General features: G+C 41.1%; 1 long non-coding RNA gene across 1 annotated transcript; it reads right to left on the bottom strand.

The window, feature by feature from the left end:
* LOC137244258 (uncharacterized) lies at positions 1–26353 on the bottom strand. Its single transcript, XR_010950859.1, has 5 exons — positions 25950–26353; positions 25268–25893; positions 20088–20292; positions 19785–20015; positions 1–446 (listed from the first exon to the last, which is right to left on the bottom strand). It is a non-coding gene; the product is annotated as an uncharacterized lncRNA (long non-coding RNA).

Genomic DNA, 26353 nt, shown 5'->3' with positions numbered 1-26353 from the left:
AATTCATATACAAGGTTTTTTACAATTTAAATGATTCCCTTATTACTCTAGTGAACTTTACATATGTGTATATTGATATGTACAAGCTAATTAAGTACAATAACGTCTATTAATAGCTGTGCCCTTTCTGAAACTTTCGAAGCTCAGTGATAATGCCCAATTTTTCCTGCGCTGGTGGTGTGGTTCAACATCAGTTTGCAGAGCCATATGAGTTTTGTAGCGATAATACCGGAAGCCCCAATTCGTGCTATCAAAGTCGATTTACAGGTGATATTGATCCTTTGGTCTTGACCCTTTCCCATAGTATGCTTGTTAGCGCCTTATCTGTGGTACTAAAAAGGCGGGGAGATAGTTGTCGCAGTTTTCTTATAATTTGAGCAAATTTATGTTCTTCCTTCAGCTACAGCTGGAATATTGCTATGCGCACATCGTCAAAATCAAATTACCTAGAATGAGAAAGAAACTAATATCAGTAAGGATAAAGTTTTTAATAAATTTAACCCAAAAAGTGTTCTATAAATAGGGCTCCACAATTAGCTCTTTTCTGAGAGGCCAAAGGCACAAGGGACTCAAGGAGATTTCAGATAACTAGAATCAGGGGTACCCGAAGATGCTTCGCTGTTGCATTCATAGAGAACGCAACATTGTAACAAGGGACAATTGATTGATATTACGAAGGAAATTAGACGTGCTACAAAAACAAACAAATGCAGATGACTGTTTAATTCAACAACAACAACAACAACAAGTTCTTGTATGGACGTGCAGTATGAAAAGTGCAAATTACTGCTAAAACGGATTTCCCCGAGTAACCCGGGAACGAATTGATGTGACTACGCCTATCCTTCTTTAGCAGCAGGGTCTAGAACAAGTTCCCTGTTGGACAGGAAAATAAACGTTTGGTCATCTCCAAGTTGATCATATGCTATTACAGAATATACTCGTATGCTGCATCCGACCAGTACATCCAACTTTCCTAGATTTTCTGGGCTCAGCAAGGGTATCCTCCTGAATGGTGCATTTGTTGCACGCTGCTGCCTGGCCGCTCACCCAACAAAACAAGACACGACGGAACTTTCCTTGGGACACCCAAGGTCACAAACGCTTCTCATGGCTCCAGCGGGTTAGGGGGCTTATAGTATACCCGCGGTAGGCATGCCTGCGTAAGAGGCGATTAAAATACCAAATTGGTTCAGGGGGTTGTGTAGCGCAACCCGTTCAATGGGTTGCCAGCGCAATATATAGCTTCCCAAACCCAATTGTGAACCTCACCTACCCGTGGCGAATCCTGTTTCTTTAACAGCCGAGGCTCTGGCGACCCCATGTTCCTTATGGATCTACATTTGAAGGCGCTTAGTTAGCTGACATCGCTTACTTAAACGGTTGATTCTAAAGTAAAAACCAAAACAAAATATAGGTTAGGTTGAACTGACGGGTTCATGACGACCTCACATAGACTGAATGAGTCCGTAGTGTTACCAGAAGTTTGTTTTAACGACCAAGCTAAAAACCCTATCAACAACCAGGACATGTTATAAAATAACTCCTTCCTCTTGACAAATAACAGAAGCTTCCTAGAACTTAAGCCACTTGCTGCTTATAGATCTGACAGGTGTCAGCTGGAGTCCTAGCATGGCAAGCGCAGGGCAGGAGCACAGAACGTAATCGACCGTTTCCTCCTCCAACCCGCACTTCCTACATCTGCTATCTGCTATCACTGACCAAGCTTAATTTAAAGGCATGTGACGCCAGATGGCAGTGTCCAGTAAGAATACCCGTCATGAGTCTACAGTCTACAGTTTAATGATAATGAAAATATAAGAATCAGTGTTTATGAATAACATATTTTAATTAATCTCTTACAACAACGTGATCGGTGGCTACATCGCCATGTAGGTAGTGTGGTGTTCCAGCTTGTATAAACGTAGGTACCGTATGTGCTCAACCGTGCAAATTGACATTAGCAGTAACATTATTTACTTAAACATAGCTTGGTATTTGTGCAGGCATCAATATAGCATACATTGGTCCAGTTCGGTGTGCACCAGCCACTGGTACAAACACTTTTGAATGCATAGCTTTCATATAGATTGGATGTCCAGCAGTGCTCCGGTTGTGCCAATATTTAAAGGGTTGCTCCGCCTCTTGGTACGGCTGTATAGGTATGGGCGTGTGCAATGTATTACTAGTCTGCTCAAGATCGTATGGTACATAGATAGCTCGAAGACGCCAGAGGGGATTGGAGCCAAAATATCAGTAGCTCTAAAAGCACATCCGAGCATTTTTCAAGCGGAAGTATTCGCCATAAGTTAGTGCGCTAAGCTGAACCTTCAGCGCTGATACCCCAATGAAACAATTGCCATACCCAATTAGGCCCTACTAAAGGCATTTGCGGCGTTCGAAATAAAGTCAGCACTGGTCCTTCAGTGCGTAGAAAACCTAAATCAATTAGGAGCACACAACGTAGTACTGTTGCCGTGTCCTAGGCCACAGGGGAGTAGAGGGTAATGAGCAGGCGGACTCAGTGTTTAATTTATTGCGTCCCTCCCACAAATTGTCATCCTCCCAGCAGATCCTTGCAGCGGGTCTGCGCCATACTCTCCTCTTCCGGGAAGGTATCGACCCCAATCCGGGTCCATCTCCTGACCCCGGTCCTGAGAAATGAGTTTGCTGCGTTTGCCAGATGTTATGGAATCGCATTTACGATGGAAGCAGTAAGGAAGGCGGTCGGCATGATGTGTTGGTGCATAGTGGCTAGTCATTGTCGGCTGGGGCGGGTCCTTGCCAACCTTACTGTTCCTGCGCCATAATCAGAAAAAAATCATATCATGCCTATCAAAACGAGCAGCTGTCAAATTCAAAAAAAAACCGACAGAAGCGCAGAGACCGACTCAAAACGCTTATAAATTCAAAATAAAACAACATCCGGCCGAACCGGATGTCACGGACAGACCGTTAACATTCAAAAAATTTAAACTTCAAAAAAAATTCAACCGCAAAAAAATTTACCGAACCGGACATGGCCGGTTACAAACGCTGAAATTCAACAAAAAATGCTGAAAATTTAAAATAAAAAAGAACAGGGCCGAATATAACTTGGGGGCGCCGCGGGTGTTCTTGCGACGCCCGGTGCTGATACCCACCCTCAAAATCCCTGGCCACCGACGCACCTAAATTTCGGTGGCCCCTTACCTGTTCACCCTACGTGCCTTCTAAATAAATGATGCCAGCATTCCCATATTGTTAACAGATTTATTCAATATTCATTATTGCTAACATAGCTTTCTTTTCCTGTTCTTACTGCAAGGGTTTTGAATATATTTAAGCTTATAAATATTTTTTTTTTTTTTTTAATTATAGCAATCAATATATAGCCTTTATATGTAATAAAATAAAAATATACTATATATGTAATAAAAAAAAATCTTTTTTTTTTCAGAAATTTGGATAAATGCCCTTTTCTCTTTTTTTTGTTTTACAAATCTATCTTAGGGCTGTACAGTTTGGATACAACTTCTGATAATTGGGGCCCCCTTACAAAATTAATAGTTGTTGTATTAAACTTACTTTGAGTTTAACTGAACATCATTTCGGTATTACACATAGTATAATGACAGTAATATGTACTATGCACTAAGAAATTAGTTATAAACGCAACTAGGACTAAACTTGGGGTAAATCCTACCCCTCAAAAAGTATTGTTTCACAAGCTCAAGTAAGACGTAAGCTTTTAGATTCATGGAAAAATTACCGAAGTCATTCACCTGTTCAGGTAAAACATGAACCCTTTAAACTTATAGTACAATTAATGAAATTGTTTTACTTGTTCAGTTGAAACGTTAACTATTTTACATGTAACAGTCAGGGTTGGTATTGTTTCGGGTTTAGTTCGACTCAGTCACCAAAAAATGTATACAACAAAAAGTTTTGTTTTGATAACGCAAGCTAACCCGCATTACTTGTTATTTGCGTCTCTCAATATAGAGTTAATGCATTTTACTGATAATGCAACTGAACCTGAATTACCAATAAAACTTTATTCCTTACCGAAACAATATCAACACTTTTGCTCACTCCAAAATCATATTCGCCACGATGGCATCAATAAAAAAAATGTAATAGTAAAATTCTACCACAACGCAAAGCAAATTTTAATACCTGAAACACCTTTTTCTTTGTTTCACAGGCAGTATAAATAGCACACCTATGACCATTAAAATATGCTTTGTTTGTGTTGGTTAAAATTTCTTTTCAGTATGCAACAACTTGAACGTACAATAAGAATTGCTTCTTTTCTTTTTAACTTTTCATTTCCTCCGGTCATTGTGCATATTGCATTCGTATTCACATTTGCTTTGATTCTACAATAGGGTGATAGCCCTAAATTTGAGTACGGTGGTACATTAACATTACATAATGTTGCGGAGTCAAAAATATAATTTTAAAAGATAGGGTTAAGGCTACAAATACATAACTTTAGTTCAGTAGTGGAACGAACTCACCGCTTTAACCGCTGATGTTCGTTATCGCAATTCGTTTGCCCGCAGGCCTATACTCGCTGCCCTGTGATCGTCATTGTCGCTGGTTTATTGTAGCCCGTCTGGTCGTAGCTGATACGGGTTGTGCTAGCATTGTTATAGCCGGGATGGACGCAGCCAATAAGGATGCGCTAGTAGTATTATTGCCGGTATTTTATTTTTATTTATTTATTTTTTATTTATTTATTATTTAAAGTCGACGACAAACTATGGTCGACTGCATAATATAAAAGATATATAAATATACAACTCAAAAGATAAAATTTAAGATATATCGAGCTTTCAACAATGTTATATTACAAACAAAGAAAGATTAATGAACATTACTATATAATTTCAGAATATAATAATAATAAGAAATATGAGCAGAAATAAGATCTTATGCCGAAATCTTATACTGGCGGAATGCATCAGATTCCGCTCAGCATGATTTCGGAATGCAGTGGATTCCAATCTCCCTGTTGGATTGCAACAAGATTCCAATCAGCATGTTATGGGAATACGGCAGTGCTAAGAGTAGTGTAATGAGGATACGCCATCACAAGGCATAAAAAAGTAACATGACCTGTGTTGTTGGAATGCACCGGATTCCAATCAGCTCGATGCTTGACCCATAAGATTATACTGCCGGAATGCATACGATTCCGGTCAGTGACTCATGAAAAAGCATGTTTTTTACGTTGTTGGAATGCACCAGATTCCAATCAACACAGTACTGTCTTGTTCCTTCTTAATGATACATGTTGATAAATGTTCCTCCATCCTTAAGCGAGATAGTTCCTGTTTATTATCGAAGGAATAAAATGCCGGCAAATTAAATTAGCTTGCATCTCTTAAATTAGATAGGCAAGTATTGCATTACGTATAGTGGCAAAAGTACATTCAAGACTGATGCAGCTATACAAGTCATTGTAGTGCGCGCACCAGATAAGAAGAGGATTATTTTTAGCAAAGTTTCGTCGACAAAGGGGTAAATAGAAAGGAACGTAGTGTCTGGATACTCTAGGGGGAACCGCAAAAAACAAGCGGCTGAGGAGGTCCGCGGAATCAATTTCTCCAATAATGAGCTTATGGATGAATAATACCCCCAGTAATATTCTCCGATTTTCCAGAGTGGGTAAGTTAATAAGAAGAAGTCTACTTCTGTATGGAGGAAGGTGGAGACTTGAGTCCCAATTAAGGCCGCGCAATGCAAATATCAAAAATTGCTTTTGAACTGACTCAAGACGCTTTATATGCTTTTGAGAAACAGGGGACCAAACGCATGAGCAATACTCGAGTATTGGACGAACCAGCGATGTGTAAAGAACCTTAGTGAGGTACGGATCATCGAACTCTTTAGCCCATCTTTTAACAAATCCAAGTAAACCCAACGCTTTGTTGGCTGTAGATGAAATATGCATGTTAAAATTCAATTTCGGATCAAAAAGGACACCTAGATCATTTGCAATAGATATACGCTCCAAAGGCGTACCATCTATTACATAAGATTTCAATGCTGGCTTCACTCGGTGAAATGTCATATGCTTACATTTAGAGCAATTTAAAGCTAATAAATTTGTTGTGCACCAACATTGGAACGAGTCCAAGTCGGCCTGAAGAAGATCCAAGGAACTCAAATCGGTAGGACAGTAAGTGTAGCAAAGTTTTACATCATCCGCATACATTATAGTATGGGAATATAATATTGTCTGTGGCAAGTCATTAATGAAAAGGGCAAAGAGCAAAGGGCCTAGATGACATCCCTGGGGTACGCCGGAGGAAACTCCGAACGATTCCGACAGATTGCACTTGAACAGGACTTTTTGGGTCCGGTTAGAAAGATAGCTTTTCAGCCACATTAATAGGTGAAACGGAAAGCCCAGTAAATCAAGCTTATGAATAAGCAACTCGTGGTTGACGGTATCAAATGCTTTGCTGAAGTCCGTGTAGATGACATCCGTTTGCTCGTTCGCTAAAAATCCTTCCATAACTATAGAGGTGAATACAAGCAAATTTGTAGTGGTTGACCTTTGACGAATAAAACCGTGTTGGCATGGAGATAAAAGACTAGAACACTGATATTGCAATTGATTGGTGACAATCTGTTCAAAGACTTTAGGAATGACTGAAAGTTTAGCAATACCCCTGTAGTTTTCAACTTTTGACCTACTACCTTTTTTATGCAGGGGTATAATAAAAGACTGTTTCCAAAGTGCCGGGAATGACGCAGATCCCAGAGATAGCTCAAATAATTTTAATAATAGGCTCATACATGTTTTCGGCGCAGTACCTAAGCACGCAACTAGGAACACCGTCCGGTCCCGGAGAAAAGGTGGGCTTCAAAGATTGAAGACTCTGAAGAACAATATTACCATCAATAGCAGGATTCCTAATGTAATTCGAGCTATCTAAGCAATAGGGATATTGACCAGAATGAAAACCACTGGATGAATACGTGGACTTAAAGAACTCAGAAAATAGTTCAGCAACGTCGTCATCAGTGCAAGCTTTTTTCCTCCAAAGGTTAATGAGGAAGGATACCCTGAAGTTTTCCGCTTTGAATTTACGAAACTGTAAAACTTTTTTGGATTTCTAAAATATCTTTTTTGCTGAACGCAGCTAATAAAGATGCGGCTAGTATTTGGGTCGGTGGTACCGCCTGTTGTTGGTGTTACCATTAGTGGCTCCGCTACGTGCGTTGCAACTGGTGTGGCGGTACGTCTGATGGTTGTTGCGCTCGTGGTTGCGCTTATGAAGGAGTTGGGGGAGGTACTACCGATGGTGATGCCCGTGGTAATAGTAGGCGCCGTTGGTGGCGGTTGGCGCTGTGGTCCGAGGTGACCAAATGACCCAGGTGGCGATAAAGCTTCGTGCTGGCCTTTACGCCGGTGGTAGTGTCCTCACTAGGTTAAGATTTATTACCACCCAATTTTTTTACATTTGCTGCGCTGCATACAATTGCCACTTGAACATGCCTAATGGTTGATAGGTTAAATGCAAATCTAATTCTGGCGTTGTTTCATTGATGGGAAAATGTTCACGTTGTAAGTTCCAATAATCATTTATAAACACACTAGGTAAATAGGTTTTACCACCATCATCTTTTTTGGTGTCGATCTGGCCGGAAACTCGGCGATTTTTCTCGATTTTTATTTCTTACCAAAATTTGTTTATCTTTCTTCGTGTGTATGCAGCCGGAAACTCCATGCCTTTCTTCCCTCGTGATGGCAGGTCTGTCTTTTTCTTGTTTTCGATATTTTTTTATCGCCACTTTCTCCACATCGTTAGGTGTGTTCGCGTGAACACGCTCCCAAGTGGATCGTAGCCGTAGACCGTAGCAGCAGACCGTAACAAACCTGTTTCGCTTTGGAGACCTGACGATGAAGCGAACAGGAAACTGGATCATCTGTGGGAAGCTACTGCCAGGGATCTTCGACGACAAGCAACGTGGGGCACGACTCACCCCTGAGATAAGAGTCTCAAAGTCCTACTATGAAGCTAGCCGGGCAACATAGGTCCATCAAAAAAAAACTAAGTCAGGTTGGGAATTAATTCTGTTTCCTAGTTTAAAAGGGCTTTGCGGCAATTAGACATTTGTTATGGAGAACTCGTCAAAACTCCGAAAGATGATTTCTAGTGGGTATCGCTCCCACAGGAATGCAAAACAAAAAGTGTAGACATTTTGATCTGGAGAACTCGTCTAAACTCCGAAAGGATAGTCCGACCCAAGCGTGGACTGCCAGGTTGTTCACGGTCCTCGGTGAGTACGCGTGTGAACAACCTATGAGGTCATGGCTCGGGAAGAATACTGGGCGAGATGTCCCCGACCGCCAAAACGCCCAGACAAAAAAAGTCCAATTGGTAGGTATATAAAAAAAAGTAAAATTGTAATTTGGCAAGGAAACGTTTTCTGGTTCATTGCGGACGAATGTCCGAAGCGTGAAAGCGACCTATCAATTTCCCGTTTAGGTCTTCGAGATCATACAGTGCATTACCTATTTTTCGAAGCACGCGACACTTCAGGTATTTGGGTAGGAATTTGGCGTTAATGCCCTGTTTGAAATTACTTAAGGCAAAGTTTCTCCGAAAAACTTCCTGACCTTCCTTATAGTTGACTTGTCTAAAGCGCTTGTTATAGGTGGTTACTCCCCTATCCTTGGCCTGATCTAAATTTCTACGGATCTGCTCACGAATATTAGTCAAATTGTCAGCTCGGCTTACTACCGTAACCTGGTCTTCCCGAAGGCTGCCGAGTTTCCCTAAAATGTTGTACGTTGAGGCATGTTGGACCATATTTTGGCCATATAATGCAAAGTATGGAGAACACTGAATCGCCGTATGAAAATCACTTCTCAAAACTGATAAAATCTCGGGTATATGCTTATCCCAATCGGTATGGTCAGGTTTATCTTTCAGGAAAATCCTAATCTTCGAAACAATCTCTCTATTAACGCGCTCGGATGCGTTTGCTTGGGGAGAATATAATCCCGTCCTCACGTGCGTCACCCCGTAATTTGCAAAAAATTGGTTCATTTCCTTCGAGATAAACTGTTTACCATTGTCACTGTGAATAAACTCAGGGACCCCTATAGCCGGAAAAATTTCTGAAGCGAAGTAATTTATAACGTTAACAGTGGTGGCTCTCTGCATGGGCTTTAGCCAAACGTATTTTGAAAAATGGTCTAGTACTATGAAAAGAAATTGATTTCGCCGCTTAGATCTCGGATACGGCCCTAGAAAGTCGCAATATAACCGCTGAAACGGCCTTTCGGATTCAAAGGTACTCCCTATAGGTGGTCTCGACTGCTGATTGGTGGGTTTTACCGTTTTGCAGGTGTCACAACGCTGGACGTAGTCCCTGACGTCCTTAGCCTGCTGCGGCCAGAAGTACTTCTGCCTGACACGTTCTAAGGTTTTCTGCCATCCGCCATGGTAACTCCGGTTAGCGTCATGTGCTAATCTCACTGCTTCCTTAGTCAACCCTTTTGGCAACCATAAACGCCACAGCGAGTCTTCTTCCCCTTCCATCCCCTTACGAAACTTAACTCTTTTGAAAATTACACCGTCCACAACTCGTAAATGCGGAAGTGATTCCTCGTTTTCGGTGACGGTTCGAATTAAGTCTAAATCTATTTCTCCGGGTGTGGTAGTGAAAGACAACTCATCGGCATCAAAACGCGACAGCGCGTCTGGTACTACATTCAGGGTGCCCTTACGATGTTGCATTCTAAAGTCGTATATTTGCAGTAAGAGTGACCATCTCGCCAACCTCCCGCTCAAGTCTTTTTGTATCATCAACCACTTGAGACTGGAGTGGTCCGTAATAATCCGAAAAGGTAATCCTTCGACATAGGGTCGGAAACGTTTCACGCTGATTATGGCGGCAAGACATTCCAGCTCGGTTACTGTATAATTGTGTTGAGCATTATTCAGCTTTTTCGACACGAATGCGATTGGATGCTCAGCGCCCTCATCATCGACCTGGAACAACACTCCGCCAACACCTATTTTGGAAGCGTCGCATTGTATTACGAATTCTTTGGACAAGTCTGGTTGGGCCAAGACAGGCGCCGAACTCAAGGCTACTTTTAGTTTTTCGAATGCCTCTATAGCTTCAGGAGTAAGCTTAAACGGGCCTGCTGACTTGCGGAGACAGTCGGTCAAGGGACCTGCCAAGTCAGCGAAATTGGTAATAAACGCTCGGTACCAATTTGCCATGCCCACAAACCTACGCACTTGCCGAGGGGATTTAAGGATCGGGAAGTTTTGCATTGCTTCTATTTTTCCCGGATCCACTTTCAAACACCCGCTGCCTATCAGGTACCCTAAATAGCGTATTTATTTCTGGCAAAATTTACTTTTCTCGACGTTTATTGTCAGACCTGCGTCTCTCAAACAGTTAGCCACTTCCGCCAGCAATTTCAGGTGGTCTTCAAAATTTGTACTACACTCCATTAGATCATCTAGGTAGACGAAGACATTCTCTCGCAGACGCGAAGGGATTGCCTTGTCCATCAGCCTACTCATAGTCTGCGGTCCATTGCACAGACCAAATGGCATCACCTTGAAGTGGTACAGAGGCCTCCCCGGAACTGCAAATGCTGTTTTTTCCTTGGAGGACTCTGTCAGTTTGATCTTCAGTCTGCTCAATAAGCCGTTGATATAAGGCAGGGGGTACGAGTCTTTCTTAGTCACCGTGTTGACCTTCCTGGAATCTATGCACAGCCTAACTTTACCTGGTTTCCGGACCAGTACTACAGGACTACACCACGGGGAGTTCGATTCTTCTATAACTCCTAATTTGAGTAACCTGTCTAGTTCGCTAAAAGCTTCGGCTTGCCTCGGTGGCGAAAGAGGGAAATGTTTGCTTTTTATAGGTACAGCATCACCGGTGTCGATGTGATGCTCCACTAATTTGGTTTGCCCTAGGCCTAATTTCTCGTATGAAGGAAACGTCTCGATGACCTTTTGTAATTCTAATTTCCGGTCTGGTGACAATTCATGGAGGTTAAGTTCCTCTTCCTTTTCGAGCCTAATCTCTAAACACTCTACGCTTGGGAATATTTCGGGAGCTAACGCAAATGCTCTCCAAAAATCTACCCCGAAGTCTGCTTCTTGGAGCAATGAGGGAACAAGGTAAAAACGAATAACCTTTGTGATATTTTTGAAGGTGACTGGTAGGGATACTGAGCCTAAACTTTTTTGCTTGTTGCCGCCCGCGGTATATACGAACGCGTGTAAGGGCTGATATTCGAAGCCGTTATCCTCTAGGAATTCTACTCCAGTTTTCCCTAAGATGGACACGTTGGCTCCCGAGTCCAACAACCCTACAAGAAAACTATCTTTAATTTTAGCCTTTACTAAAGGCTTTCGTCCTCTGTAAGCGTTAACGTGGTGGCTTGCAGCAGTCTACGCTCCTGTACTCTCCTGTGGTATCTCTTCCTACCCTTCAAAATATTTTCCGATACCGGGCAGTTGCGTCTGACAAGCGACATCCCTATGCCGGCGTCGCAGAATTTTAGTCGGCTCGCCCATCGCGGATGAAGACGTTTGACTCTCGGCTTCAGAACTATTCGAACTGTCCGTACTATCAGGGTACGTTATTATCACTTTTGAGGGCTCTTCTGGGTACTACTGCACCTCGGAAGCGTATCACCTCCATGCAGAGATTGACCCTCTGGCTCAGCGCACGGGACGACGCCTCGATCACTGGCTGATGTGGGAGCTATGAAGCCGAACGAGGTTCCCCCGCCTTCTCGCTCGGGTACTGGTTTCCCTGCCTGCGATGGTCCCTAGGGCATTTAGGAGTAAATACACCCTTATACCCACATTTAAAACAAAAGGGATTTTTTATGGGTTCATCACAATATATATAGGAGTGCCCCATTCCCTGGCAATTCCAGCATTGGATTCCCGAATAGTCCGGTCTTCTGTTGCGTCGATATTCCAGCGCCTCTATCTGCGGATCCATCTCGCCGTCTTCGTTTTCCATCCTCATGTCCGGGGTTGTCACGCGTGCTTCGCTTACATGCCGTCCTGGGTAAGTGGCTCCCAGCAGCTTGCTTTTTTTCAGCACTTGTTCACCTCTGCGTGCTACATCGCGTAGATCATGAAGGGTCCTTACGTCCGCATTAAAAAGCATTAGCTTAAGGCTACTGTTGACGTTCCTTTTTATTATGTCAATCAGTAAAAGCTCCGACATTGGCTCTCTTAAGCGCGCGTTCAAGGAGATTATGTCCGTGTGAAACACGTCATAACACTCACTTGCTTTTTGCTTCCGCATGGAGATCTCCATCATGATCTCGTGGTCAGTTTTCAAAGTGCCAAACTCTCTTTTCAATGAGTAGCACAAAAAGGCATAGGTCGCGTTTGGGTTTTGTTTAGTGAAAAGCCAGTACCATTCTTCGGCCCGCCCGGAAAGAAACAGGTGGAAACTAGCCATTATTTGATCGTCCGTGCATTGTGTGCGCTCACACAAGGTGTTCAGTTTGAAAAGGAAATCGGCTACGCTCCCAGTGCCGTCAAATGAGATTTTCCACTCCTGCGGTTTTACTGCTATGCTGCTTGGAGTCGGGTACATTGGTGGTACTACCGATGGCAATGGGTTACGGTCCATCCTATTTGCGTTCCTGTGTTGCTGGTTGGATTGCTGCGCAGATTCGAGAGCGGCGTATAGCTGGTCCATATTGCTTCGAATTGACCCCATCTCCCTCCGCATCTCTTCCTGTAAGGTCCTGAACAGTTGGTGCAATACTGCCACCCACGAGTCTCCCTGATTAGCTTCGTTACGCATTCCTGCGGCATTTGTCCCTTCGCTTGCAGCGTCTCCAAAGTTTCCAACTTCATAATTTGGTGGTAAAGCACCAGCTCCATCTGGTGCATAGGCCGACACATTAGTCAGTAGCCCCGAGATGTCATGTGCGTTTAGTAGCGGCGCATTTAAATTGTTGGTACTTACAGGTCGGTCCAGTTTCTCGCGAGGGTCAGTCAGGTCCGAGCCCATGTTTATTAACGCGAGATCTCCGTATTGTCCGCCTACTGGGGTGTGCACCACCAAGGGACGCCTGGCGTGAGAGAAGGCCCCTCTATTTTTGTTACCGCCCCGGCTCTGGTTTCTTCGGGGATTCCCCGTACTCCCAAGCGGAGTAGTTCGGCCCGGTTGGCCGTACGACTGCTCGCGAGACATAATAATTAAAAAAAAATTTTATTTGTTAGGTCGTAGTTAGTTAAATCCTAGTATTCGGAAAAAGGCTTTTATCTACTGCCAAACGTAAGGCCGTTAGGGGTAGGTAAAAGGTCTGAACTCACCCCCCTTCCACCCTATATTTTAGGCGAGGATTTGTCAAAAAAAAAATGTGAATATTTATACATATGCGAGAAAAAAAAAATTTTTGTGCGGAAAAAAAATCGCGCGAACACGTATTGTTGTCCTTTGTTCGACTATCGTATCGACAAAAAAAAAATTTTAAGTTGGAAAAAAGTAGTTAGTAAAATATACAATATAGGTGGTGATGGGAATGCTGACATCCCATCATTAGAAGGCAGCAGGGTCACAAAAAAAAAACACAGATACATTCATACATGTCCCTAGTGCTCCCAACCGCAATACGAGGGGGTCTTAAGGCCCCCTCCGAGACTGGTTGGGGCCACCAGGGTCCGCTCCAGGCACACACGGGTCGGTCTCAACACGCCCAGCCGCAACGCAGGGGCAGTCTCCAGGGGCTTGCCCCTGGGACTGGTTGGGGGTGTTGAGGCCTCTCGTCCATTCTTACTGGACACCCCTCCTGCCTCCGCCGCAATGGGTGGAGCGGTTTCGGAACCGCTTCCCCAGTCTGGTGGGACAGTTAAGGGTGCCGCTTGGGATCCCAGCTCAACCCGTCACAATCCAGATGGTATTCGGTGGTACCACCTGAGACGTGGGCTGAGCTGGGGTCCTACCATTCGATCACACACTCACACTAACATCACAAAATTCGGCAGGTAAAAGAAAAAAAAATGTTTACATTACAAAACAACCCAATTAGCGGACAAATATTTTTCCAATGCCGACTAACGGACAACATTCCGGGAAAATAAAAACCCCAAACCTACAAAAAAAACTTAAGTGCGTGCAGCACTGCCTCATCGGGTGAATACAAAATCCCGATAACTGACGTTAAGTCACGTGGCTCCGTCAGCCACTGCCCCCGATGACCAGCCCGGACAACCTGATCCGTCTAACCATCCCACCGCAACGTAGGTGGCAGCTCCTGTGGCTGCTCACTCGGACTGGTGGGATGGTCAACCTCACAGGTTGACCCGACTGACCCTCGCGAACAGCGCCTCAGGCGCCCTCAGCAACTGTCATTGATGATCATTCTGGACAACTTGATCCATCCAACCTTCCCACCGCAACGCAGGTGGCTGCTCCTGCGGCTGCACACCTCGGACTGATGGGATGGTCAACTTCACAAGTTGACCAAAACGACCAGCACGACAGCGCCTCGGGCACCAAATCCCGTTGGGAGCCATCTGTTATGGAATCGCATTTACGATGGAAGCAGTAAGGAAGGCGGTCGGCATGATGTGTTGGTGCACAGTGGCTAGTCATTGTCGGCTGGGGCGGGTCCTTGCCAACCTTACTGTTCCTGCGCCATAATCAGATAAAAATCATATCATGCCTATCAAAACGAGCAGCTGTCAAATTCAAAAAAAAACCGACAGAAGCGCGGAGACCGACTCAAAACGCTTATAAATTCAAAATAAAACAACATCCGGCCGAACCGGATGTCACGGACAGACCGTTAACATTCAAAAAATTTAAACTTCAAAAAAAAATTCAACCGCAAAAAAATTTACCGAACCGGACATGGCCGGTTACTAACGCTGAAATTCAACAAAAAATGCTGAAAATTTAAAATAAAAAAGAACAGGGCCGAATATAACTTGGGGGCGCCGCGGGTGTTCTTGCGACGCCCGGTGCTGATACCCACCCTCAAAATCCATGGCCACCGACATACCTAAATTTCGGTGGCCCCTTACCTGTTCACCCTACGTGCCTTCTAAATCAATAATAATGCCAGCATTCCCATATTGTTAACAGATTTATTCAATATTCATTACTGCTAACATAGCTTTCTTTTCCTGTTCTTACTGCAAAGGTTTTGAATATATTTAAGCTTATAAATATTTTTTTTTTTTTTAAATTATAGCAATCAAAAAAGCTATATATGTAATAAAAAAAAAAATATACTATAATGTAATAAAAAAAAATCTTTTTTTTTTCAGAAATTTGGATAAATGCCCTTTTCTCTTTTTTTTGTTTTACAAATCTATCTTAGGGCTGTACAGTTTGGATACAACTTCTGATAATTGGGGCCCCCTTACAAAATTAATAGTTGTTGTATTAAACTTACTTTGAGTTTAACTGAACATCATTTCGGTATTACACATAGTATAATGACAGTAATATGTACTATGCACTAAGAAATTAGTTATAAACGCAACTAGGACTAAACTTGGGGTAAATCCTACCCCTCAAAAAATATTGTTGCTTTTAGATTCATGGAAAAATTACCGAAGTCATTCACCTGTTCAGGTAAAACATGAACCCTTTAAACTTATAGTACAATAAATGAAATTGTTTTACTTGTTCAGTTGAAACGTTAACTATTTTACATGTAACAGTCAAGGTTGGTATTGTTTCGGGTTTAGTTCGACTCAGTCACCAAAAAATGTATACAACAAAAAGTTTTGTTTTGATAACGCAAGCTAACCCGCATTACTTGTTATTTGCGTCTCTCAATATAGAGTTAATGCATTTTACTGATAATGCAACTGAACCTGAATTACCAATAAAACTTTATTCCTTACCGAAACAATATCAACACTTTTGCTCACTCCAAAATCATATTCGCCACGATGGCATCAATAAAAAAAATGTAATAGTAAAATTCTACCACAACGCAAAGCAAATTTTAATACCTGAAACACCTTTTTCTTTGTTTCACAGGCAGTATAAATTGCACACCTATGACCATAAAAATATGCTTTGTTTGTGTTGGTTAAAATTTCTTTTCAGTATGCAACAACTTGAACGTACAATAAGAATTGCTTCTTTTCTTTTTATCTTTTCATTTCCTCCGGTCATTGTGCATATTGCATTCGTATTCACATTTGCTTTGATTCTACAATAGGGTGATAGCCCTAAATTTGAGTATGGTGGTACATTAACATTACATAATGTTGCGGAGTCAAAAATATAATTTTAAAAGATAGGGTTAAGGCTACAAATAGGCATAACTTTAGTTCAGTAGTGGAACGAACTCACCGCTTTAACCGCTGATGTTCGTTATCGCAATTGGAATGCCCGCAGGCCTATACTCGCTGCCCTGTGATCGTCATTGTCGCTGGTTTATTGTAGCCCGTCTGGTCGTAGCTGATATGGGTTGTGCTAGTATTGTTATAGCCGGGATGGACGCAGCCAATAAGGATGCGCTAGTAGTATTATTGCCGGTATGAACGCAGCTAACAAAGATGCGGCTAGTATTTGGGTCGGTGGTACCGCCTGTTGTTGGTGTTACCATTAGTGGCCGCAAGCCTATGTACGTGGCCCCGCTACGTGCATTGCAACTGGTGTGGCGGTACGTCTGATGGTTGTTGCGCTCGTGGTTGCGCTTATGAAGGAGTTGGGGGAGGTACTACCGATGGTGATGCCCGTGGTAATGGTAGGCACCGTTGGTGGCGGTTGGCGCTGTGGTCCGAGGTGACCAAATGACCCAGGTGGCGATAAAGCTTCGTGCTGGCCTTTACGCCGGTGGTTGTGTCCTCACTAGGTTAAGATTTATTACCACCCAATTTTTTTACATTTGCTGCGCTGCATACAATTGCCACTTGAACATGCCTGATGGTTGATAGGTTAAATGCAAATCTAATTCTGGCGTTGTTTCATTGATGGGAAAATGTTCACGTTGTAAGTTCCAATAATCATTTATAAACACACTAGGTAAATACGTTTTACCACCATCATCTTTTTTGGTGTCGATCTGGCCGGAAACTCGGCGATTTTTCCCGATTTTTATTTCTTACCAAAATTTTTTATCTTTCTTCGTGTGTATGCAGCCGGAAACTCCTTTCCTTTCTACCCTCGTGATGGCGGGTCTGTCTTTTTTTGTTTTCGATATTTTTTTATCGCCACTTTCGCCACATCGCTAGGTGTGTTCGCGTGAACACGCTCCCAAGTGGATCGTAGCCGTAGACCGTAGCAGCAGACCGTAACACAGAAAAGAATCTTTTTAGGACGGTCATATATATAAGGGCCTGAAATATTTCAATGAACTTCCTAATGACATAAAAAGTAGTAATAACTTTAATACTTTTAAAAAAAGGTTTATTGGAGCATTGTAAAACCCTACCAATAAGATAAAGTTTTTCTCCTCTTATTTTTTACATGATATATCCGATACTGGAGCGCTAACAGGAAATGGTAATATTGGAAGCAGCAAAATACAATGCATCTGGCCCTAAGGAAAAGAAAATCGGTCGCCACCTGTAACTGCAGACAGTTCCAACAACTAATTTCGCTGGAATTCGGTATTTCCAGCTGATATTTACTGTTGCTGATCGGAATCACTCGCATTCCGACAGCATTAATATAACAATACAATTATATAATGTGTAACAAAAATAACGAAAATAAGGCCAAACAAAAGTTGGAGCAGGGGGGATTTAAAACACGTCCTTTTCAACCTCCCATTATATGTTGAGCTGTACTAATCGGAATCTTCATGCATTCCGACAGCGTCTTTACTAAACAAAGTTGAGGGGTGTTTGGATACACGTTATTTTCAATTTCCAACATCCAAAGACATGTTTAGCTGTGTTGATCGGAGACTAATACATTCCGACAGCTTAAAATACACATATAATTGAAAAATATAAGCTCCAAATTTTGGTGCCTTAAGCTGGGAGCACTGGAGGATTGGAAACGCGTCCTTTCCAACCTTCCTTAAATGAGTGGCTCCCAGACTCGTCCCTTTGTCACGCTAGTAAATATGCTGATTGGAATCACATGGCATTCCAGCAGCATATTCAATAGAAATAAGTGATCTTAACAATGAATTGTACTTATTAGTTTAAGTTTTAGGCCTAAACAGCCGTAATAATAAATAAATTAAATTAAAAAAATAAATACTATTGCCAGTGTTTCACGTGCAAGGGATGGTTGCATCGGACAGGTTGCTCTGGGCTAGATTCCAAAATCCAGCGTCCTCGTAACTTTTACAAATCTTTTGTGGCTCTTGTTGTTCACGGCCTCATTACATTATGAGGAAATACGGCACCTGAGAACACAGCCGTATGAAGCTAAAAAACACAAGCATGTTTTCAGTGAACTCCACAAACAGTCGTCGGACCTCTATGCCGGTGATTCCTGTACTCAAAGACCAAAACTAGCAGAGGAGGAACGCACTCTCCATAGGGAAACGAGAGTAGTCACTCTAGCTCAACTTCGAGCTGGATAACGTAACAGGTTAAACTCTTACCTATCCAGAATCAACCCCGACATACAAAACATTGTCCTGCTTTTAATGTGTCCCCACATGACACAAACCATCTCTTTAACTGTATTGTGGAACCAACGCTCCTCTCATTATGGTCCACCCCTGTTGAAACAGAAAGTTTCCTTGGACTCCCGTTAGAAGAGATTGATGACAATTTGTGATCGGTCGCACCTATTGGATGGGACGAAGCACTGCTATAACAACAACAGCAGGCGAACAACCCGGAAATAGAGGCAGCAACTGCATTACCCATCGATCCCGAGCCGTTCCTGGCAGTTGGCTCACTCAATAAATGCCCCTAATAGTAGAAGGGAGAGAAAAGAGAGAACACTGGCGCAATATGCCAGGCCTGAGTCAGTCTAAGTTACTGTTAGGGGGTTACAGCACAACTCGATATAGGGCATTAATAGGCTTCTCAAAAAGAATCCTAACGGCTATTCTTACAAGACACTGTAGACTGAACAATCACATGCAACAGCCGGGTATAATATCGAACAACACATACCGATTTTGTGATGGATCAGCAGACGGCGGACCATATCCTTCTAGATTGCGGCGCAATTTCAAGACGTAGGGCTAAGTTTATGGGCTCACCATGGCCAGAGCATTCCCACATTTAATCCCTCAAGCCAAGAACACTGCTGGGGTTCATCAAGGAAGTCGGCTAGGATGAGGTGCTGTGAAGGAGATGTGCAAGTCACTGTGCAATCCTCAATAAATTATCTATCTATCCACGTTCCAAGCACCATTGTGGTACTAGCCCCACCATCTCGGGAACTATGGACATGACTACATTAAACCTTCTAGGGATTGAATATTAATAATGACCGCAATGCGAAAGTCTGCTAAAATGTACCATTCTCCATGGAATGCTCGATATATAACTTTCCATGTTTTGAAACAGTGATGAAAAGAGCAAAATTTACTAAAATTTTAACTGGCTGTGGGTAGTAAGGTGTTGATGTCCTCTGTTAACGCAATATAATGACAACTGCGACGCAGGGAAAATGACAAAAATTTTGTAAATCTACTGATAATAATTAATTTATTCCTCCCCTTTTATGCAGTTCTATGCATACATACATTTGTATTTTTCTCTCCAAACGCTAATTAAAAAAATTAATTGGTTTTCAATTGAACTTCGAAGTCTGTCGTATTTGCATTCTTCATTTGATTATCAACAAAAGCATGAAAAATTATTTAATATGGTAGCCAATTTACTTACCCTTTCTGGTGCGGGGATTCCTGGACAATCGGGCCTGACTAGACGCGATTTTTTTTTTGCCTTAAGAGAGCGTGCTTAACGCGAACCATATCATGTTATGGCACACCTTTGGTGATGCAAACAATCAGACATTTCAGCTTCTAATGCTTCTAGGATAGCAGCAGTAGCTCCCGGTGGCGCCACATAAATAACAGTTGCGTGCCGATCAGTTGTCTTTTTTGCTCTGGCTACCTATTCAATTTTAATTCACATTATATTATCTATTATTGCAATTTTTAATCAATACAAATCAATATAAATTACCGAAGCAAATACTGGCAAACAAAGATGCGTAGTTCCCCCTTTTTTAGGGAAATACATCCAACAAGTTTGGTACCGTATTCCAAAGCATGTTGGTTGTAAAGTACCTTGTATCCTTGGCAAATGAAACGTGAATCTGCATTTAATTGTAGATTTCCTCTGATTTTGGCATATTCTGAGCTGCATCGGAACCCGGCGGAGATGCTATCTATTAGAATAATATAACATTTTTTTTATTATTTAAAAATGCACATACGTATGGATGAAAATCAGAAAGTAAAGGTAGTAGTGCAGTTTACGGTTCCCACCCTAAAGTTGTGCCAAGATTTTCGAGTGAGGTATCAAAAGACGCGTATTAATCTCGAAAACAATAATCCGAAGGCGGAAAAGAAATATTGTATCTCTGTCCGGAGATATTTGAAGTTGAATTTGGCGATTTTAATGTGGTTGTTGTTGTGTTTGTACTCACAAAAAAATTGTGCATCACCGTGGCGGTAGCCACGGTTATACCACACACCCGGACTTGGCATGGCGTAGCCCAGGGTTATTTTTTATAAGCGTGGCCGAAGGCCACCAACGCAGAAAGGTGTTCTGCGCAAAAATACTATGGATCTCACCCCCGGTTTCAGAGGGAGCCGCGGGTCTTTTTCGGGTTTTGGTTAATATGTTTTGAACGGGTAAAAAAAATTAACTTCCGCTTCCGGATTCTTGATCTAGACGAGAATACGCGTCTTTTAATATCTCACTCGAAAATTTTGTCCCAAATTTCGGTAGGTACCGTAAACTGCACTATTACCAAAGTAAATAATGTTGTTGTTGTTGTAGCGATAAGTACACTCCCCGTTTCGACTTTGTTGGTCCTTTGCCGGATGCAGATCGGGTACGTTCCGGGAACAATTAAGGTACTAGCCCGACCATATCGGGAGCGATTTAGTATGACATGAAACCTTGTAGGCCATCCCGTCGATTATATACAACTTAATATGGTAACGATTTAAAAGACGGTGCACCACTTAATTTTTATCAAAAATTATCAAACGAGGAATCAAAAGACGCGCCTCGAGCTCCGTTTTTATCATTATTTGATATTTTTAAATTAGGTGGTGCACCGTCTTGTAAAACGTTACCCTTAATATTATTTAGGGCGAAGGCCGCCAACGCAAAAAGATGGTCTCTGCAACAAAATTTGGTAATAGTCTAGTTGAGGGGTCGACTGCTAATACGCTACCAAAAATATCGAGAGAGGTGTCAAAAGACGCGTATTAATCTCGAGAACAATAATCCGAAGGTGGAAAAGAAAATTTTTATCTCTGTTCGGAGATATTTGCAGTTGAAGTTGGCGATTTTCATGTGGTTGTTGTTGTGTTTGTACCCACCAAAAAAATTGTGCATCACCGTGATCGTGGATCCCCCCCCCCCCCCCCCTGGTTTCGAAGGTACCCACGGGTCTTCGGATTATTAATACAGATGTCAAGACGCGTCGTTTGACACCTCTCCCGATATTTTTGGTAGCGTATTAGCAGTCGACCCCTCAACTATACTATTACCAAAATGTTTAATTTCCGTCACATGTCACAACTAAAAGCACAAGATAATTTTCGTTGTAAACAATGCTATTTTTTCTCCGTTTCAAAGTTTGTCGGAATAATTAATGAACTGTCATTTCGATGACAGCATGAAACGTCGATGTGTTAGTGGAGAGCGAAAAAAGCTTTGAATGTGTGGTTGAACTAGTTACCTCCGTCTTGTAGGGTGGTGCCCACAAATCACACTAGAATATTACGCGTTGCGTATGTAAACATTAGATCATCTCTTTTTTATGGGCAATTCTTACGTCATTTTCCTTTAGCTCTTGTTTTTTCGCTCTTTCTTTCATTCGCTCAAACAGTCAACTGTGACGCAGATGCGCAGAACGAAGCAAATTTGAACTCGTGAATGCGCAATCTGGGAATGTGATATGTGATTGGTGCCGTATGTCCTATCGCTGTAGTCGTATCCCTAACGTAATCAGCTGTTTATCGTTACGACGGTAAACCAAAACCAATTGGTTGGCTGCGATACGGTTACGACCTTACCGGCAGGTTGGTCGAATCAGCTGTTATAAGGTTACCGATAAAGCACCATTGTCTGCAGCTTAAGGGCGTTCCATATGAAAGCTGTCAAATCTTCCGCCACCTTCTATGATTACATCCCAGCAAAAATGTACCCGTAAATTGACCAGTAAAATGACTAAAATCTGTGTCGATGGAACACGTAAATCGTTAAGTAGCATTTGTACATGGCGTCGGGCACTTTTGTGACCAGTCCATTCCGTCATACCTATTTATGTGATTGTACATACTGCTCACACATAAACGGTATTAGGTTATCGAAATGTAAACAAACTATAGCGCTGTACTGTTCTTACATTCACGTTAACTGTCAAATGGCAGTCATTTTTTAAGTTATATATCAGTAACTTTACTAGTGTTTTTACAGTACTTTTACGCCTTTTGACTAGTATTACGACCGTTGTTTACTTGGATTATAACTGAAATTGCTATATAAATAAAACATTTCTTTAATTCAAATCCATTAACATTACTTTTATTCAACATGTTTATAATATATGAGATTATTTATAATAGTTGTAAATTATTAACTATAAGCCATAAGGAAGGAATAATTTTTCAGTCTTGTTGGTGAGCCATAAATACAAATTTTCTTGTATGCGATTGCATGCATACAAAATTAAGGGAAACTTAAATAAATTAATTAATGATATAGAAAACAAAAGAGAAGAACTAACAGAACTATTCGTTGCAGTAAACCATCAAATCGCGAGTAGGCAATTCACAATTTGAGTAAGTTGACTTGCAATTCGCCAATTTTAATGCTATACCTTTTTTATTTTAGTTCAGAAAGCTGCAATTGAGGTTCGAAAGTTACAATTGAAGTTCAAAAATTTCAATTCAAGTTCAGAAGTTTTAAATTCAAGCTCAGAATTTCTATTTGTAGTTCAGAAAATTAAAATTGAAGTTTAGAATTTCTGTTTGTAGTTCAGAAAATTATAATTGAATTTAAATTGTAATTTTCTGAACTTCAGTTGTAATTTCCTGAACTGCAGTTGAAATTCCTGAGCTTCAATTATAACTCATTGAACTTCTTTTGAAAATTCTGACTTCAATTGTAATTTTTTGAACTTCAATTCCCGAGCTTTCAGAACTTCAATTGCAACTTTCAAAATTTGTTTACATAAAATGAACAATTTAACATTTTTCTGACACTTTTTAATAATTTCATTAATAGACAAATATAACTTTTTTTCCTTTACATTTTAGAACTGTGTACAAAAATATGGAATTTTACATATCGCAACCTGAACCAAAATTTGTGTTGAATGTTGATTTATACCACAAAAACAACAAAATTCTTAACAAAACCAGGCTAAACGATAAAGTTAACTACCAAAAAACATAAGTTATTTTACGATGCTTTCATGGATCGATTTACACTTAAATACCGATTAAATTTTTTTTTAAGTTTTAACATTTTTTAGTTTAAAATGCGATATATACATTCAGTGGAATAATTTTACATTGAGGGTACTTCATGCAATTTTCTTTCTTCGAGATTTTGCAATAATAAACATAGATACTCATAGTAATTTTTTGTTTTGAATTATGTGATTACAATATTTATAAGGACCATTTAGTTGATGATATTGGTACTGTCAGTTAATTATTTATATTCAAAATATTTTCTTGTTATACATCTATTTGTCGAATATTTTTTTAATAAAGAGAATAAAATGCTTATGCCCAGTTTTTTGAAAAAGTGTTAAGTTTACGTCGCGATTTAAAGCTGCTGAATTTAGATTTTACCCAAATTGGATTTTTTTAGAGAGTTTTAATTTTTTTACGACACCGTTTATAACAATTCCAAGTTTAAGCCTAAAATTTTTTAAATCGGAAAAATTTGCACCTTACTCCGAGATTTATGTATACAATATTCGATTTTTTTATAGACATCCAGGTGTTATATTTTAGTAAAAAAAAATATACGTGAGATATAAAAAGCAATGTGGTTTAAATTTGGTGGCCACAATGTATCATTTGCCAATTTCTAATTGGATCAGTGATGATAGTGACAGAGAGAGTGATGGTGAAGATGGTACCGTTGAAATAGTACCACGCCAATCCTACACATTCTTTCGCCGATTTAACATGAATTGGCTTAACGATGATAAATTTTTTTCGCGGTTTCGGTTGACGAAAGGAACAGTCGCACGTATACTTGATGATCGAGCCGGGTTTGCAGTTCAACCCAAATCGGTAAATTTTACAAACAATACATTCCCTTGAGATAATAACGTTCGTGATTAACCCATAAATATTAAAATTCTTATATGAAGTTCACCGAGCATAACACCTTTGCACCAGTTATTAATCGCGCTACGATTTTTCGCAAGCGGAAGTTTTCAAATCACCGTTGGCAAATTTATTGAATGCAGTCGCACGAGTGTCTGCATTATTTTGGCGCGCATATCCACAGCAGTAGCTCGCTTACTACCACAAGTTATACGTACGCCTGACACTTCGCAGGAGATGCGGAGGACAAGTTTGGAATTCTACAACATTGCTAGCTTTCCAGGAGTCATTGGTGCAATCGATTGCACGCACGTGAGGATTCAGTCTCCTGGTACTTATCAAGCCGATAACTATCGTAATCGCAAAGGTAGAGAAAGAAGTTAGATTTTTTTTTGCGATTTTTCAACATTAGTTATTTTCATTTTTCATAAGGGTGGTTTCCTATTAACGTGCAAACAGTAGTAGATGCGAAAGCCAGAATTACGAATATTGTTGCACGATGGCCAGATTCTACACATGATTCAACGGTATTCAACAAATCGCGATTGTACCGCCGATTAGAGTCTGTGAAATTCAATAACTATTTGCTTGTTGCCGATGGTGGCTATCGAAATACCGAATATATGGTGACGACGCATTTGAATCCACAAACAGCTGAGGAGAAATTGTATAACTCCAGCCACATTAGCACGCGTAATGTTGTTGAGCGATCATATGGTATATTTAAACGACGTTGGCCACTATTATCAATGGGAATGCGAGTTCGTGTACGTACGGTACAATCTATTATCGTCGCTTGTGCGATTCTACACAACATTGCAATCGAGAACCTACCTGACGACGAAGTCGATCGAACCAGCAAAGAAATGGCTGCATCTCAGAATTCAGTTGCATATAGTGATAATAGTACGCGGAGCAACATAAGAGATCGATTAACTCGACAGTACTTCCACAGCTTGTTGGTAGCTGGAATCGAATAGCCTTGTGTACCTTAGGAGGTTTCTTTAATATAATTAAGTTTCCCTATAGTTTTTTTGGATATATGAGTAAGAGCTGGTTTTCCGAGCTGGTTAACTTTGTTTCAAAACAACAACAACAGGCATTTTTTGCTCAGCGTTCTCGTATAAGATTTCTAATTCTTCGCTCATGGCGAAAATGAGCTCTTGTGTGCCGTTGCCGTCTTTGATGTTGTTGGGTTTCGCGACAGAAGTGGACACACAGCCTGGGTTTGCGAACAAATCTTCCTCGTCATCGTCGGCATTTGGATCGAGACTTTCGATTGTTAAAGCAATCGCAGCGTGCAATTCCTGCTTCGAGTAGCTCAGCACCTTGTCAATATTTTCTGGAGGTTCGCCGCCACCGGTGAGGTGACGAGCAAGCTTGTTGTCAGCTTAGTCCTTCCGAAGAGCAGCTTTAATATTTTTAAATTTGCTTGCTAAGTTCTTGGCTGATCGGAATTTCTATAATAGGACCTCGTCAGAAAAAGGAAAGACAAAATAATAGGAAAACAAATTACCTTGGAGATTGATGACGAACTGAACTCCTTTTCATCTTTCAACCATGCTGCATTATTCATTGGGTTATTTTGCATATTTGTGCGCTTGTCCAAAAGCATCTTTCCCTTCGTCCTCAGAATAATTTTGATTCCGGACCTTTGACAGACCGCCTTGTCTCTTTTCGTCGCGCTTTGATGTCATTTCGGTATTGAAAAATTTTTTTATTTGAAATTGACAAATAAATAATTTTCAATATCAGGTCGTAAACTGAAAATTCAGCATATTGTCAGCGTCTCAAAGCCAAGTCGTAAATTCTCGTTTACGACGGGTCTCAATTCTAATAGTTTTTGTGAACAAACTGAAAAGTTTTAGCTGAGGTGTAAACGGCATTGTATTATAAATCGGGATTTAACTACATCGAGAA

The sequence above is a fragment of the Eurosta solidaginis genome, chromosome 3 (assembly GCF_040869045.1).
Source record: "Eurosta solidaginis isolate ZX-2024a chromosome 3, ASM4086904v1, whole genome shotgun sequence".
Classification (NCBI taxonomy): Eukaryota; Metazoa; Arthropoda; class Insecta; order Diptera; family Tephritidae; genus Eurosta; species Eurosta solidaginis.
The sequence above is the reverse complement of the archived record's forward strand: the minus strand, read 5'-3'. Positions and strand labels throughout refer to the sequence as shown.